At 48.1% G+C, this 13,712-nt stretch overlaps 1 pseudogene; it reads left to right on the top strand.

Moving 5' to 3' along the window:
* Nucleotides 1-11,946, top strand: part of LOC122543515 — an 87,270-nt pseudogene extending 75,324 nt beyond the window's left edge.
* The last annotated feature ends 1,766 nt before the right edge of the window (nucleotides 11,947-13,712 follow it).

Genomic DNA, 13,712 nt, shown 5'->3' on the forward strand with positions numbered 1-13,712 from the left:
GGCTTATGCCCGAAACGTCGATTCTCCTGTTCCCTGGATGCTGCCTGACCTGCTGCGCTTTTCCAGCAACACATTTTCAGCTCTGATCTGCAGCCCTCACTTTCTCTCATATCTTTTACAACCTTTCCTATTCATGAACCCATCCAGATGCCTTTTAAATGTTGTAATGGTAGCAGTCTACAACACTTCTTTTGGCAGTTCGTTCAATACACTCACCACCGTCTGCGTGAAAAAGTTACACCTCAGATCCCTTTTAAATCTTTCTCCTCTCACCCTAAACCTATGTCTTCTCGTTTACGACTCCCCTACCCTGGGGAAAAGTTATACCAAAGTTGAGCAGCCGGACTAAATGCAAAAGGCATAAAATGTCGAGGCATTTGGACACTTAAAATATGTCAGTAACACAAGCATCGCCACAGAATACTGCGCATGCTTCTCGGTGTCAGCAAGAACAGCGCATGTTCGCCGGTGTCAGCAAAAGAGTGCGCATGCTCTTCGCTGTCCGCTGGAACGGCTCTTTCGATGGACCAATGGAAAGCCCTGGAGGACCGGAAGGAGTCTGGTCCTCCTGCGAATGACAGCCACCCGATTGTCTGAATGCGGAAGTTGGACCATGAGCTTCTGAAGCTGCTGCTGCTCCTCTCTCTCTGAATGAAGATTGAGCTTCACCCCAGACTGCAACTTCCTTCCTCTGTCCAACATCTGTGAGTACAACACTTACTTTTCTCAGCCTCCCATCTTCCCTTTTTTTTTTATACGTTCTGCGGTTCAATTGTTGACTTGCGGCGAGAAAGGGAGTGAATCCAGGGAGGGAGACAGACAGACTCAGGAAAAGTTGGTCCAGGTCTGTGTCTCAGTTGGCGAGCACATGGCAAATGCAGTACCACAGGGTGAACTTATAGCCTTTGCTGTGGGGGGAAAAGAAAAAGCAGAAGGGAGGTGCATTGTTTAAATGGTGATATGTTGAGATGTGGGGAATGTGAGGACTGCAGATGTTGTTGGAGGTTAGAATTGAAAAGTAGGGGCTGGAAAAGCACAGCTGGTCAGGTAACATTCGAGGAGCAGGGAAGGTGACTTTTCAGGCACGAGCCCTTCATCAGGAATGATGTGTGGATGTACAAAGGGGCCTCAATGTCCTTCTGAACCAGTCAATGCAAGTTGTCAGACAGGTTCAGCGAGCAATGAGCTTAAAAACGTGTTGCTGGAAAAGCGCAGCAGGTCAGGCAGCTTATGCCCAAAACGTCGATTCTCCTGTTCCCTGGATGCTGCCTGACCTGCTGCGCTTTTCCAGCAACACATTTTTAAGCTCTGATCTCCAGCATCTGCAGTCCTCACTTTCTCCTCAGCAAGCAATGAGCAAGGCAAGTGGTATATCACCAATAGGAATTGAGTTCAGAAGTGGGGATGTCTTCCTGCAGTTTGGGGGCATTGAATATTTTAAAGACTGGGTTCATCTGATTTTTGAACAACAAAGAAATGGATTGTTATGGGGGAAGGCAAGAAAATGTCTTTAAGACCATTACAGAACAGTTACAGAGTCATACAGCACAGAAACAGACCCTTCAGTCCACTATGTTCTCAAACTAAACTAGTCCCATCTGCCTGTGTTTGACCCATATCCCTCCGAAACTTTCTCTATTCATGTACTTATTAGATTAGATTCCCTACAGCGTGGAAACAGGCCCTGCAGCCCAACAAGTCCACACCGACCCTCCAAAGAGTAACCCACCCCACTCTGACTAAAACACCTGACACCGTGGGCAATTTAGCGTGGTCAATTCACCTGACCTGCACATCTTTGGACTGTGGGAGGAAACCCATGCAGTCACGGGGAGAATGTGCAAACTCCACACAGATAGATGCCCGAAGGTGGAATCGAACCTGGGGCCCTGGTGCTGTGAGGTAACAGTGCTAACTACTGAGCCACCGTGTCGTCCTTATCCAAATGTCTTTTAAATGTTGTGACTGTACCTGCATCCACCACTTCCTCTGGATATTCATTCCACCACACAAACCACTCTGTGTAAAAACAAAAACAAATTGTGTGCCTCATCTTTTCCCTCTCTCCATCAAAATTTGCTCTCTAATCTTAAAACCCCCACCCTAGGGAAAGGATGCCCCCTGTTCACCTCATCTATACCCCTTATGATTTTATAATCCTGTGTAAGGTCACCTCTCAACCTCCTAAACTCCAGTGAAAAAAATCCCACTCTATCCACCTCAATGTAGGAATTCCTGAAGAAGGGCTCATGCCCGAAACGTCGATTCTCCTGCTCCTTGGATGCTGCTTGACCTGCTGCGCTTTTCCAGCAACACATTTTCAGCTCTGATCTCCAGCATCTGCAGTCCTCACTTTCTCCTCCAATGTAGGTATAATCATATCCAGTTATGATCTCTTCAATGCTGGTGCAGGCTCGAAAGACCAAATGGGAGAAAATGAGGTCTGCAGATGGCTGGCGGTCAGAGTCGAGACGGTGAAGGGCTCTGGCCTGAAACATCAATTCTCCTGCTCCTTAGATGCAGTCTGACCAGTTGCGCTTTTCCAGCAACACACTCTCAACAAAAGACCAATATCTGGATTGCTCCCAGAGCTACGAGCTAGTGAGGGCAGGAATAGGAGGATAGAGCAGATGAATGCATGGCTGAGGAGAAGGATGGGAGAAGGATTCACATTTTTGGATCATTGGAATCTCTTTTGGGGTAGAATTGACCTGTACAAGAAGGATGGATTGCACCTAAATTGGAAGGGGACTAATATGCTGGCAGGGAAATTTGCTAGAACTGCTTGGGAGGATTTAAACTAGTAAGTGGGGGGGAGTGGGACCCAGGGAGATAGCGAGGAAAGATAGCAATCTGAGACGGGTACAGCTGAGAACAGAAGTGAGTCAAACAGTTGGGCAGGCAGGGACAAGGTAGGACTAATAAATTAAACTGCATTTGCTTCAATGCAAGGGGCCTAACAGGGAAGGCAGATGAACTCAGGGCATGGTTAGGAACATGGGACTGGGATGTCATAGCAATTACAGAAACGTGGCTCAGGGATGGGCAGGACTGGCAGCTTAATATTCCCAGGATACAAATGCTACAGGAAGGATAGAAAAGGAGGCAAGAGAGGAGGGGGAGTGGCATTTTTGATAAGTGATAGTATTACAGCTGTGCTGAGGGAGGATATTCCCAGAAATACATCCAGGGAAGTTATTTGGGTGGAACTGAGAAATAAGAAAGGGATGATCAGCTTATTGGGATTGTATTATAGACCCCCCCAATAGTCAGAGGGAAATTGAGAAACAAACTTGTAAAGGGATCTCAGCTATTTGTAAGAATAATAGAGAAGTTATGGTAGGGGATTTTAACTTTCCAACCATCGACTGGGACTGCCATAGTGTTAAGGGTTTAGATGGAGAGGAATTTAAGTGCATACAAGACAATTTTCTGATTCAGTATGTGGATGTACCTACTAGAGAAGGTGCAAAACTTGACCTGCGACCGTAATTCTATTAGTTTTAAAATAGTGATGGAAAAGGATAGATCAGATCTAAAAATTGAAGTTCTAAATTGGAGAAAGGCCAATTTTGACGGTATTAGGCAAGGACTTTCAAAAGCTGATTGGGGGCAGATGTTCGCAGGCAAAGGGACGGCTGGAAAATAGGAAGCCTTCATAATGAGATAACGAGAATCCAGAGAAAGTATATTCCTGTCAGGGTGAAAGGAAAGCTGGTAAGTGTAGGGGAATGCTGGATGACTAAAGAAATTGATGGTTTGGTTAAGGATAAAAAGGAAGCATGTGTCAGGATAGATCGAGTATAACTCCTTCCCTGTACATCTCCATTCCACACACTCGCCTCCATTCTCACTTTGTACCTAATATCCTCCCTCCCCACTCCCCTAAAAGTGTTAATTCATGTCGATTGACAGACCTGGGTGGCTCAGTGCTTAGCACTGCTGCCTCACAGCACCATGGACCCTCAGATGACTGTCTGTGTGTTGTTTGCATTTTCTTCTCCCCGCCCCATGTCAGCATGGGTTTCCTCTGGGGGCTCTGGTTTCCTCCCACAGTCCAAAGATATGCAGATTAGGATGGATTGGCCACATGATATATGGGTTGGGGGGGTTGAGTTTGGGGTAAGATGCTTTTCGGAGGGTTGGTGTGGATTGGACAGGCTGAATGGTCTGCTTCTACGCTGTTTGAGTTCTATGACTGCCCCCCCACAAAGGAACATTCGTGTATAGCATATAAAGGCAGTAGGAGTATACGTAAGAGAGAAATCAGGAGGGCAAAAAGGGGACATGAGATAGCTTTGGCAAATAGGGTTAGGGAGAATCCAAAGGGCTTTTCTCAATACACTAAGGACAAAAGGGTAAGTAGGGAGAGAATAGGACCCCTCAAAGATCAGCAAGGCGGCATTTGTGTGGTGTTGCAGGGGATGGAGGAGATCCTAAACGAGTATTTTGCATCAGTGTTTACTGTGCAGAAGGACATCGAAGACGTAGAATGTAGGGAAATAGATGGTGTCATCTTGAAAAATGTATTTACTACTGAGGAGACATGCTGGATGTCTTGAAACACGTAATGGTGGATAAATCCCCAGGACCTGATCAGGTGTACCCTAGAACTCTGTGGGAAGCTAGGGAAGTGATTGCTGGGCCCTTTGCTGAAATATTTGTATCATCGATAGTCACAGGTGAGGTGCCGGAAGACTGGAGGTTGGCAAACGTGGTGCCAGTATTTCTTTTTTGCAGCAGAGAACAGCTGAAATCCTGAAGAAGAGCTTATGCCCGAAACATCGATTCTCCTGTTCCCTGGATGCTGCCTGACCTGCTGCGCTTTTCCAGCAACACATTTTCTGGCTGACAGGAAGCAAAGAGTAGTGATAAACGGCTCCATTTCGGAATGGCAGGCAGTGACCAGTGGGGTACCGCAGGGATCCATGCTGGAACTGCAGCTTTTTACAATATATGTTAATGATATAGAAGATGGTATTAGTAATAACATTAGCAAATTTGCTGATGATACAAAGCTGGGTGGCAGGGTGAAATGTGAGGAGGATGTTAGGAGAGAGATTACAGGGTGACCTGGACAGGTTAGGTGAGTGGACAGATGCATGGCAGATGCAGTTTAATGTATGGTTATCCACTTTGGTGGCAAGAACAGGAAGGCAGATTACTACCTAAATGGAATCAATTTAGGTAAAGGGGCAGTACAAAGAGATCTGGATGTTCTTGTACACCAGACAATGAAGGTAAGCATGCAGGTACAACAGGTAGTGAAGAAGGCTAATAGCATGCTGGCCTTCATAACAAGAGGGACTGAGTACAGAAGCAAAGAGGTTCTTCTGCAGCTGTACAGGGCCCTAGTGAGACCACACCTGGAGTACTGTGCGGAATCAAGGGTTATGGAGATAAGGCAGGAACAGGATACTGATTAAGGATGATCAGCCATGATCATATTGAATGGCGGTGCAGGCTCGAAGGGCAGAATGGCCTACTCCTGCACCTATTGTCTATTGTCTATAAAGGTGGTAAGGACAAGCCATGGAACTATAGAGTGGTGAGCCTAATGTCAGTGGTGGGCAAGTTGTTGGAGGGAATCTTGAGAAACCGGATTTATATGTATTTGGAAAGGCAAGGGAGGTCAACATGGCTTTGTGAGTGGGCAATCATGTGTCGCGAACTTGATAGAGTTTTTTGAAGAAGTAACAGAGGTTTGATGAGGGCAGACGGTGGACATGATCTGTATGGTCTTCAGTAAGGCAGTCGACAAGGTTCCCCATAGGAGACTGGTTAGCAAGGTTCGATCTCGTGGAATACAGGGAGAACTAGCCATTTGGTTCCAGAACTGGTTCAAAAGTAGAAGACAGAGGGTGGCGGTGGAAGGTTGTTTTTCAGACTGGAGGTCTGTGACCAGTGGAGTGCCACAAGGATCGCTGCTGGGTCCACTACTTTTCATCACTTGTATAAAAGATTGGATGTGAACATAGAAGGTATAGTCAGTAAGTTTGCAGATGACAGCAAATTGGAAGTGTGGTGGACATTGAAGAAGATTATCTCCAGTTACAACGGCATCTTGAGCAAATGGGCCAATGGGCTGAGCAATGGCAGATGGAGTTTAATTTAGTTAAGTGCAAGGTGCGAGATTTGGGAAAACAAATCTTAGCAGGACTTATACACTTAATGGTAAGGTCTTGGGGAGTGTTGCTGAACAAAGAGACCTTGGAGTGCAGGTTCATAGCTCCTTGAAAGTGGAGTCGCAGGTAGATAGGATAGTGAAGGAGGCATTTGGTATGCTTTCCTCTATTGGTCAGAGTATTGAGTACAGGAGTTGGGAGGTCATGTTGCAGCTGTACAGGACGTTGTTTCGGCCACTGTTGGAATATTGCGTGCAATTCTGGTCTCCATCCTATCAGAAGGATGTTGTGAAACTTGAAAGGGTTCAGAAAATACTACATGGATGTTGCCAGGGTTGGAGGATTTGAGCTACAGGGAGAGGCTGAACAGGCTGGGGCTGGGGCTGTTTTAGGATTTGAGCTACAGGGAGAGGCTGAACAGGCTGGAGCTGTTTTCCCTGGAGCGTCAGAAGCTGTAGGGTGACCTTATAGAGGTTTATAAAATCATGAGGGGCATGGATAGGATAAATAGGCAAGGTCTTTTCCCCCTGGGGTGGGGGAGTCCAGATATACAAAAGAGACCTAAGGGGCAACTTTAACGAGAGGATGGTATGTGTTTGGAATGAGTTGCCAAGGAAGTGGTGGAGGCTGGTAGAATTGCATTATGTAAAAGACATCTGGATAGGTATTTGAATTGGAAGGGTTTAGATGGATATTGGCCAAGTGCTTGCAAATGGGACTAGGTTAGGTTGGGAAAGCTGGTCAGTGTGGACGAATTGGACTGAAGGGTCTGTTTCCAGATGCATAGATGCTGTACATCTATGTGACTCTATATGATTTTATAAACCTTTAAGTTAACCCCTTAGCCTTTGAATCTCCACGGAAAACCGCCTCATCCTATTCAGCCTCTCCTTTTACCACAAATTCTCCAACCCTGGTGACATCCTTATTAATCTTTTTGACATCTTTCAAGTTTCACAACATCTTTCCTATCCTGTAGCAGGGTGACCAGAATCGAATGCTGTATTCCAAAAGTGGCCTAACCAATTTCCTGCACAGCTGCAACATGACCTCCCAACTCCTATATCCAATGGGCCGAATGGCCTCTTTCTGCACTGCAGGGATTTTATGATTTTATCCTGTGTCCCATCAATTTTAGTCACTCTTTTTAGTATGGTGTATCAGGGTGGGATCACTGGTACCAGAATTGCACGCAATACTCCAAAGGTGGCTGAATCCATGTCCTGGACAGCTGCAATGTGACCTCCCAACTCCAATAGCTGAAAATGTGTTGCTGGAAAAGCGCAGCAGGTCAGCCAGCATCCAAGGAACTGGAGAATCGACGTTTCGGGCATAAGCCCTTCTTCAGGAATGAGGAAAGTGTGTCCAGCAGGCTAAGATAAAAGATAGGGAGGAGGGACTTGGGGGAGGAGCGTTGGAATTGCGATAGGTGGAGGGAGATCAAGGTGAGGGTGATAGGCCAGAGTGGGGTGGGGGCGGAGAGGTCAGGAAGATGATTGCAGGTTAGGAAGGCGGTGCTGAGTTCGAGGGATTTGACTGAGACAAGGTGGGGGGAGGGGAAGTGAGGAAACTGGAGAAATCTGAGTCCCAACTCCAATACTCTATAAAGCAAAGTGTACCAAACACCACCTTCACTATCCTACCTACCTGCAAGTTCACTGTCAAGGAACTGTCATAGAGTCATACAGCATGGAAACAGACCTTCGGTCCAACCAATCCATGCCAACCATAATCCCAAATTAAACTAGTCACTCCTGCCCGCTCCTGACCTGTAATCCCTCCAAACCCTTCCTGTTCATGTACTTAAAACAAATGTCTTTTAATTGTACCCACATCCTCCACTTCCTCAGGGGGTTCATTCCACACATGAACCACCCTCTGTGTAAAATTAGCATTTAAATGGGAAGGATGAGGTTGAATTGAAATTCTAGAGTCTTAGAAATCGCTGCTGCCATAGAGAGAGGAGTAAAGTGTTGGATTCACAGAGGAGGAGGATTCCTGAGAGTGTAAAGCTAAACTGAAACCCTGCACTTTGCTTGAACACAAAGCACACTGACTTGGAAGAGAGCGAAGGGAGTTTGCAAAGTGTCCTTTCCTCGCCGCGTGCCCCAGCGGCAGGACAGCGCAGGCGCAGTGCGGGCCCACTGTCCGCCCCGCCCCGCCCCCCAATTGTGACGTCACAACGCGGAAGTAACTCTGAAACTGACAGGGCGAAACTCCCTCCCTCTGGGCAACATCTGGGAGCGAAGCAATGTCTCTCCCTTTTGCATTCCTCATCCTGGGAGGGAGGGAGAGAGATTGGGAGAGACACTGTTTACTTACAGTAACTGGAGTGAATCCAGGGAGGCAGCAGACTCTGCAAAGGTGCTCAGATGCTCTTTGTCCCACTTAAAGGATTTTCATGGTGTATTCCCGCAGTTTGGCACCTGAGAAAAGGATCGCTTCTTTCCTCATGTTCACAATTAAAGGGTAGTTTCTCATGGAACTGAACAGCATTTAAGGGATTGGCGCACTGATACAAAATGTAGACGCATGTTGCTTATTTTGGTGTATATCTGATATTGTTGGCTGTTGTTAAAGCTTCATGGCTATTATTTTGCTCCGAATATAGTAATGGAATTATATCCTGTACTTGTTGTCTTTTTTTTATTTAATAGGACAGATGTAAGTCATTCAGAAACTTTACTGGCATTCGATTCTCGAGCAGGCTTGACAGTTCATTGTCATGTCCTTGATTCAGCTCCATTTCCAGCACCTTTGTAGGCGGTTTGTTCCAGATCATTATCACCTAAATGAAGTTTCCCTCCTTACACACTGAGGGCTATGTGGCTGCCTGAGGGTTTTCAGGTTTGTGTGTGTCCTGGATAATGTGTGATCAGCAGGCACCTGGCAATCTACAGGAATTGCCACTTGTGTTATGTTAATTTAACTGTACTGACAGTGATCACTTATTTTGTGAATTTCTTTTTGCAGGAAGACATGCGGAAAGAAATCTGAAAGCAATTGATACATCGATTTCTGACAGAGCTCCTTGATTCATTGGGAACTGAATATCAGCAGCCATTCAAGTCTGCTTGAGAGATTTTGGACACTGGTGTGGCAGGAAGAATATCGAGATACCCGAGTGAGAGAGATTCAGTGCAGGAGATTGTGTCACTCTGGGTTTGACACAAGGAAAGTTGTCCCCATGCGGAAACCGTGGAAATGTGGGGACTGTGGGAAAGGATTCCCTTCCCCCTCGGTGCTGGAAATGCACAGACGCGTTCACACCGGGGAGACGCCATTCACCTGCTCTGTGTGTGGGAAGGGATTCAGTTGGCTGTGTAGCCTGCAGACCCACCAGCGAGTTCACACCGGGGAGAGGCCATTCATCTGCTGCCGTTGCGGGAAAGCGTTCACTCAGTTGTCCCACCTGCAGACACACCAGCGGATTCACACCGGGGAGAGGCCCTTCTCCTGCTGTCAGTGTGGGCGGAGATTTATTGATGCATCCCATCTCCTGACACACCAGCGCACTCACACCGGGGAGAAGCCGTTCACCTGCTCCGAATGCGGGAAGTCATTTGTCGATTCTTCCGGCCTGCTGAAACACCAGCGGGTCCACACCGGGGAGAGGCCGTTCACCTGCTCCGTGTGCGGGAAGGGATTCAGTCAGATGGGAAACCTGCAGACGCACAAGCGAGTCCACACGGGAGAGAAGCCGTTCACGTGCCCTGTGTGTGGGAGGGAGTTCACTCAGTCATCTACGCTGCAAATCCACCAGCGGGTCCACACCGGGGAGAGGCCGTTCACCTGCACCGTGTGCAGGAAGGGATTTGTGAATTCTTCCAGCCTGCAGAAACACCAGCGGGTCCACACTGGGGAGAGACCGTTCACCTGCCCTGAGTGCGGGAAGGGGTTCAGTCAGATCGGCAATCTGCGGAAGCACGAGCGAGTCCACACGGGGGAGAGGCCATTCACCTGCTCCATGTGCGGGAAGGAGTTTGCTCAGTCAGCTGCGCTGCTGACCCACAAGCGGGTCCACACCGGGGAGAGGCCGTTCTCCTGCTCTCAGTGCGGGAAGGGGTTTGTGAATTCTTCCAGCCTGAAGACCCACCAGCGGGTCCACACCGGGGAGAGGCCATTCACCTGCCCCGAGTGTGGGAAGGCTTTCCGTCATGTGGGCACCTTGCAGACGCACCAGCGGATCCACACAGGAGAGAGGCCGTTCACCTGCCCCGAGTGCGGGAAGGGGTTCGCTTGCTCGGGTAAGCTACTGATCCACAAGCGGGTCCACACGGGGGAGAGGCCGTTCACCTGCCCCGAGTGTGGGAAGGGATTCATCGATTCATCCGGCCTGCTGACCCACCGTCGGGTCCACACCGGGGAGAGGCCGTTCACCTGCCCTGAGTGTGGGAAGGGCTTCACCCACTCCTCCCACCTTCGGAAGCATCAGCGGGTCCACACCGGCGAGAGGCCATTCGCCTGCCCCGAGTGCAGGAAGAGATTCACTGATTCTTCCAGCCTGCAGATCCATCAGCGGGTCCACACCGGAGAGAGACCCTTCACCTGCTCTGTGTGTGGGAAGGGGTTCAGTCAGATGAGCAACTTGCGGACGCACCAGAGGGTCCACACCGGGGAGAGGTCGTTCACCTGCTCCAAGTGCGGGAAGGGATTCAGTCAGATGGGCCATCTGCTGACGCACCAGCAGGTCCACACCGAGAGAAGCCCTTCACCTGCTCAGTGTGCAGGAAGGGATTCACTCAGTCCTGTACACTGCTGACCCACCAGTGGCTCCACACCGGGGAGAGGCCATTCACCTGCTCTCAGTGCGGGAAGGGATTCACCCGCTCCTCCCACCTGCGGAGGCACCAGTGAGTTCATGTGCCATCGCAGAGGGATTGAAGTAGGGACAGCCGAGTGCCATTTTCAACTGGACTATCAACCCAGTTCTGGGAACTCCCGGGTTCGAATCCCGCCTCGGGCAGATGGCGGAATTGGAATTCGGTCAGAAATCTGGAGTCCAGAATTTAATGATTTAAAACATTTTCGGGGTGAAATCCCCATTCTGATTCACTCGTCTCTTTTTAGAGAAGGGAACTACGGTTGCTGGAAAGGATTCACTCCGTCGTCCCCGCTGCATTCTTTACCCGGTCTGGCCTACACGTGACTCCAGGCCTGCATGTGACTCCAGACCCACAGCAGTGTGGTTGACTCTTGACTGCCATCCCTCTTCTCCCCAGCTAGTGAATGGGGAGAAACACACTTGGATACAGTGTGTAGGTTGAAATTGCTGAGTGAGGCAATACTTCTGATTGGTTAAGGCTGTACCAAGGATCCAATTACAAAGGGACAACTCAGTATTGATCAATAGTAAAGAAAGTAGGGTGAGGGGTTGGGGGGAGTGGGTGTGCTTTGACCTTGAGATGTTTAAAGGGAAAAACAAGCTACTTTTTGTCCACCTTTTTCCTGGGGAGATCTGAAGCTGTGACAAAGTTTGGTCACAATAAAGGTAACCTGAACTTACCCCTGGGCTCAGACTCTCATTGAAAGCTGAGAGATCCAAATGGTTTTTGTTTTAAAGCTGCCTGTTTCTTTCAGCCTCCAGCACTAAGTTTCCAACATCGTGTATCAGATGGAGCGGTGAATGAGTAACTAGTATCGGTCGAAATTGTAAATTTTTCAGGAGTGCAGGTACTGCATTGTTTCATCAGCATTGTAACGTTTACTGTCAGCACCGGGAGGTGTGGCCTGTGGTCAGTCGACACGATGTGGAGGAGCCGGTGTTGGACTAGGGTGGATCAAGTTAAAAATCACACAGCACCAATTTATAGTCCAACAGGTTTATTTGGAAGTGCCATCAAGTAGCTGTGTCATAAGACACAGAATTTCTATCATGCAACCGAAATGATATATTGAACAAATTTAGATTGCTGTTAAGTCTTCCATCTTTTACAGTGAGTTGCAGGTTTCGATTCATTGATATTGTAAATCCCAGAACTACTTTCAAGTCACACTCTTGAAATAACTTAAGATTCTATAAAATAAAAAGATGACAGCTCAGCTCAGACAATGTATTAAAGGTGTGAAGTTTGAGTCTCTGTATTCCAATCTTGAGTCATTCTATTTCCAAAGTAGGAATTTATAAAATATTACATGGATTGACCGCCTGCGGATTGTGTGCTTTTTGAGCCAAATAGAATGGATCTGCAAATGCAAATTCACCCCATAGACTTATGTATGTTGCGTGCATGAGAGAGAGAGTGTGTGTGTGCACATGCATGAGAAAGTGTGTGCTTCTGTATGTGCTTGCTTGGGTGTGTGTGTGTGGAGTTTGAGTCTAGGGGTGGTGTGTGTGTGTGTATCTGTGAGAGTGTATATAGTGTAGCGGGGTCACCTGTAGTGTGACATGAACCCAAAGTCCCGGTTGAGGCCATCCCCACGGGTTCTGAACTTGGCTATCAGCCTCTGCTCGGCCACTAGAAACAATTAAGCAGTCACACGACAGACATTGGAGAGGGGTGGGTGCGATTTGTCTTTCGATTTGCAGAAAGTGGGAGGCTCTGGATGCTGTGATCCAGAGCAAACACATGCTGGAGGACCTTCAGATCAGAGAGATGGAGCTGGAAGCCAGGCTGCAGATACGTTGAGGGGGGGGGAAAGGGGGAAAAGTTAACCGGACACTTTATTCCGGAAGACGGTCATTCCCCTCCGGACAGAGCCTTCGGATTGGGTCAGTGGACAGGGTGAGCGCGAGTCAGGCAGGTAATGGGGATCTGAGAGAGGGCTGCAGATGGGAGGACCTGCCCCACAGCGCCAGGGACCGAGGTTCGATTCCACTCTTGCTGACTGTGTGGACTTTGGCACATCTCCCCTAGTTCTGCATGAGTTATCTCCAGGTGCTTCAGTTTCCTCCCACAGTCCAAAGATCTGCAGTTTAGGATGAATCAGCTGTGCTTCAGGTGTCCAGGGATGTGGAGGTTTGGATGGGTTAGTCATGGGCAGGTGTAGGGTAAGCAGGTGCGTTTGAGTGGGATGCTGTTTGGAAGGTCGGTGTGAATTTGATGGGCTGAATGGCCTGCAGGGATTATATGATTCTACTGCTTTCAGCACGTTTATATTGAGAAATGACTGCTGTGGGAGGAGTAGGTTCCAGTTCTTGGGACACTGACACTGGTCTTGGGGAAGGTGAAATTTGTGCTGTCTTTTCCCATCCATTCTCTCTCTCTCTTCCCACCCTCTGCATCTCCCCCCCCAACATAAACTTTCTCATGCCTCAAGCTCTTTGTGATCGCTTTATCAAGCCTTTCTCAGGAGAGAGAGAATGGATGGTGATGACCCTGCCTCCGAGACACAGGTGCATGAGAAATGACTGATCTTTAAAATTGAGAATAGCGAAAATGATCCATTCAGAAACTTCATTAAATGCATGTTCAATTGTAAAAAAAAGGTTGCAGCCATCTTTCTCAAACTTGCATTGAAATATGTGCAGTGAGGCCAGAGTTGAGGATGGGATGTAAGAGGTAAATGGCCTAGTCCTACTCGTGTGAAATTGGTTCTGACTAATAGAAACAGAGTGATAGAGTTGTACAGTATGGAAACAAACCC

This window comes from Chiloscyllium plagiosum, chromosome 44, assembly GCF_004010195.1.
Source record: "Chiloscyllium plagiosum isolate BGI_BamShark_2017 chromosome 44, ASM401019v2, whole genome shotgun sequence".
Taxonomy (NCBI): Eukaryota; Metazoa; Chordata; class Chondrichthyes; order Orectolobiformes; family Hemiscylliidae; genus Chiloscyllium; species Chiloscyllium plagiosum.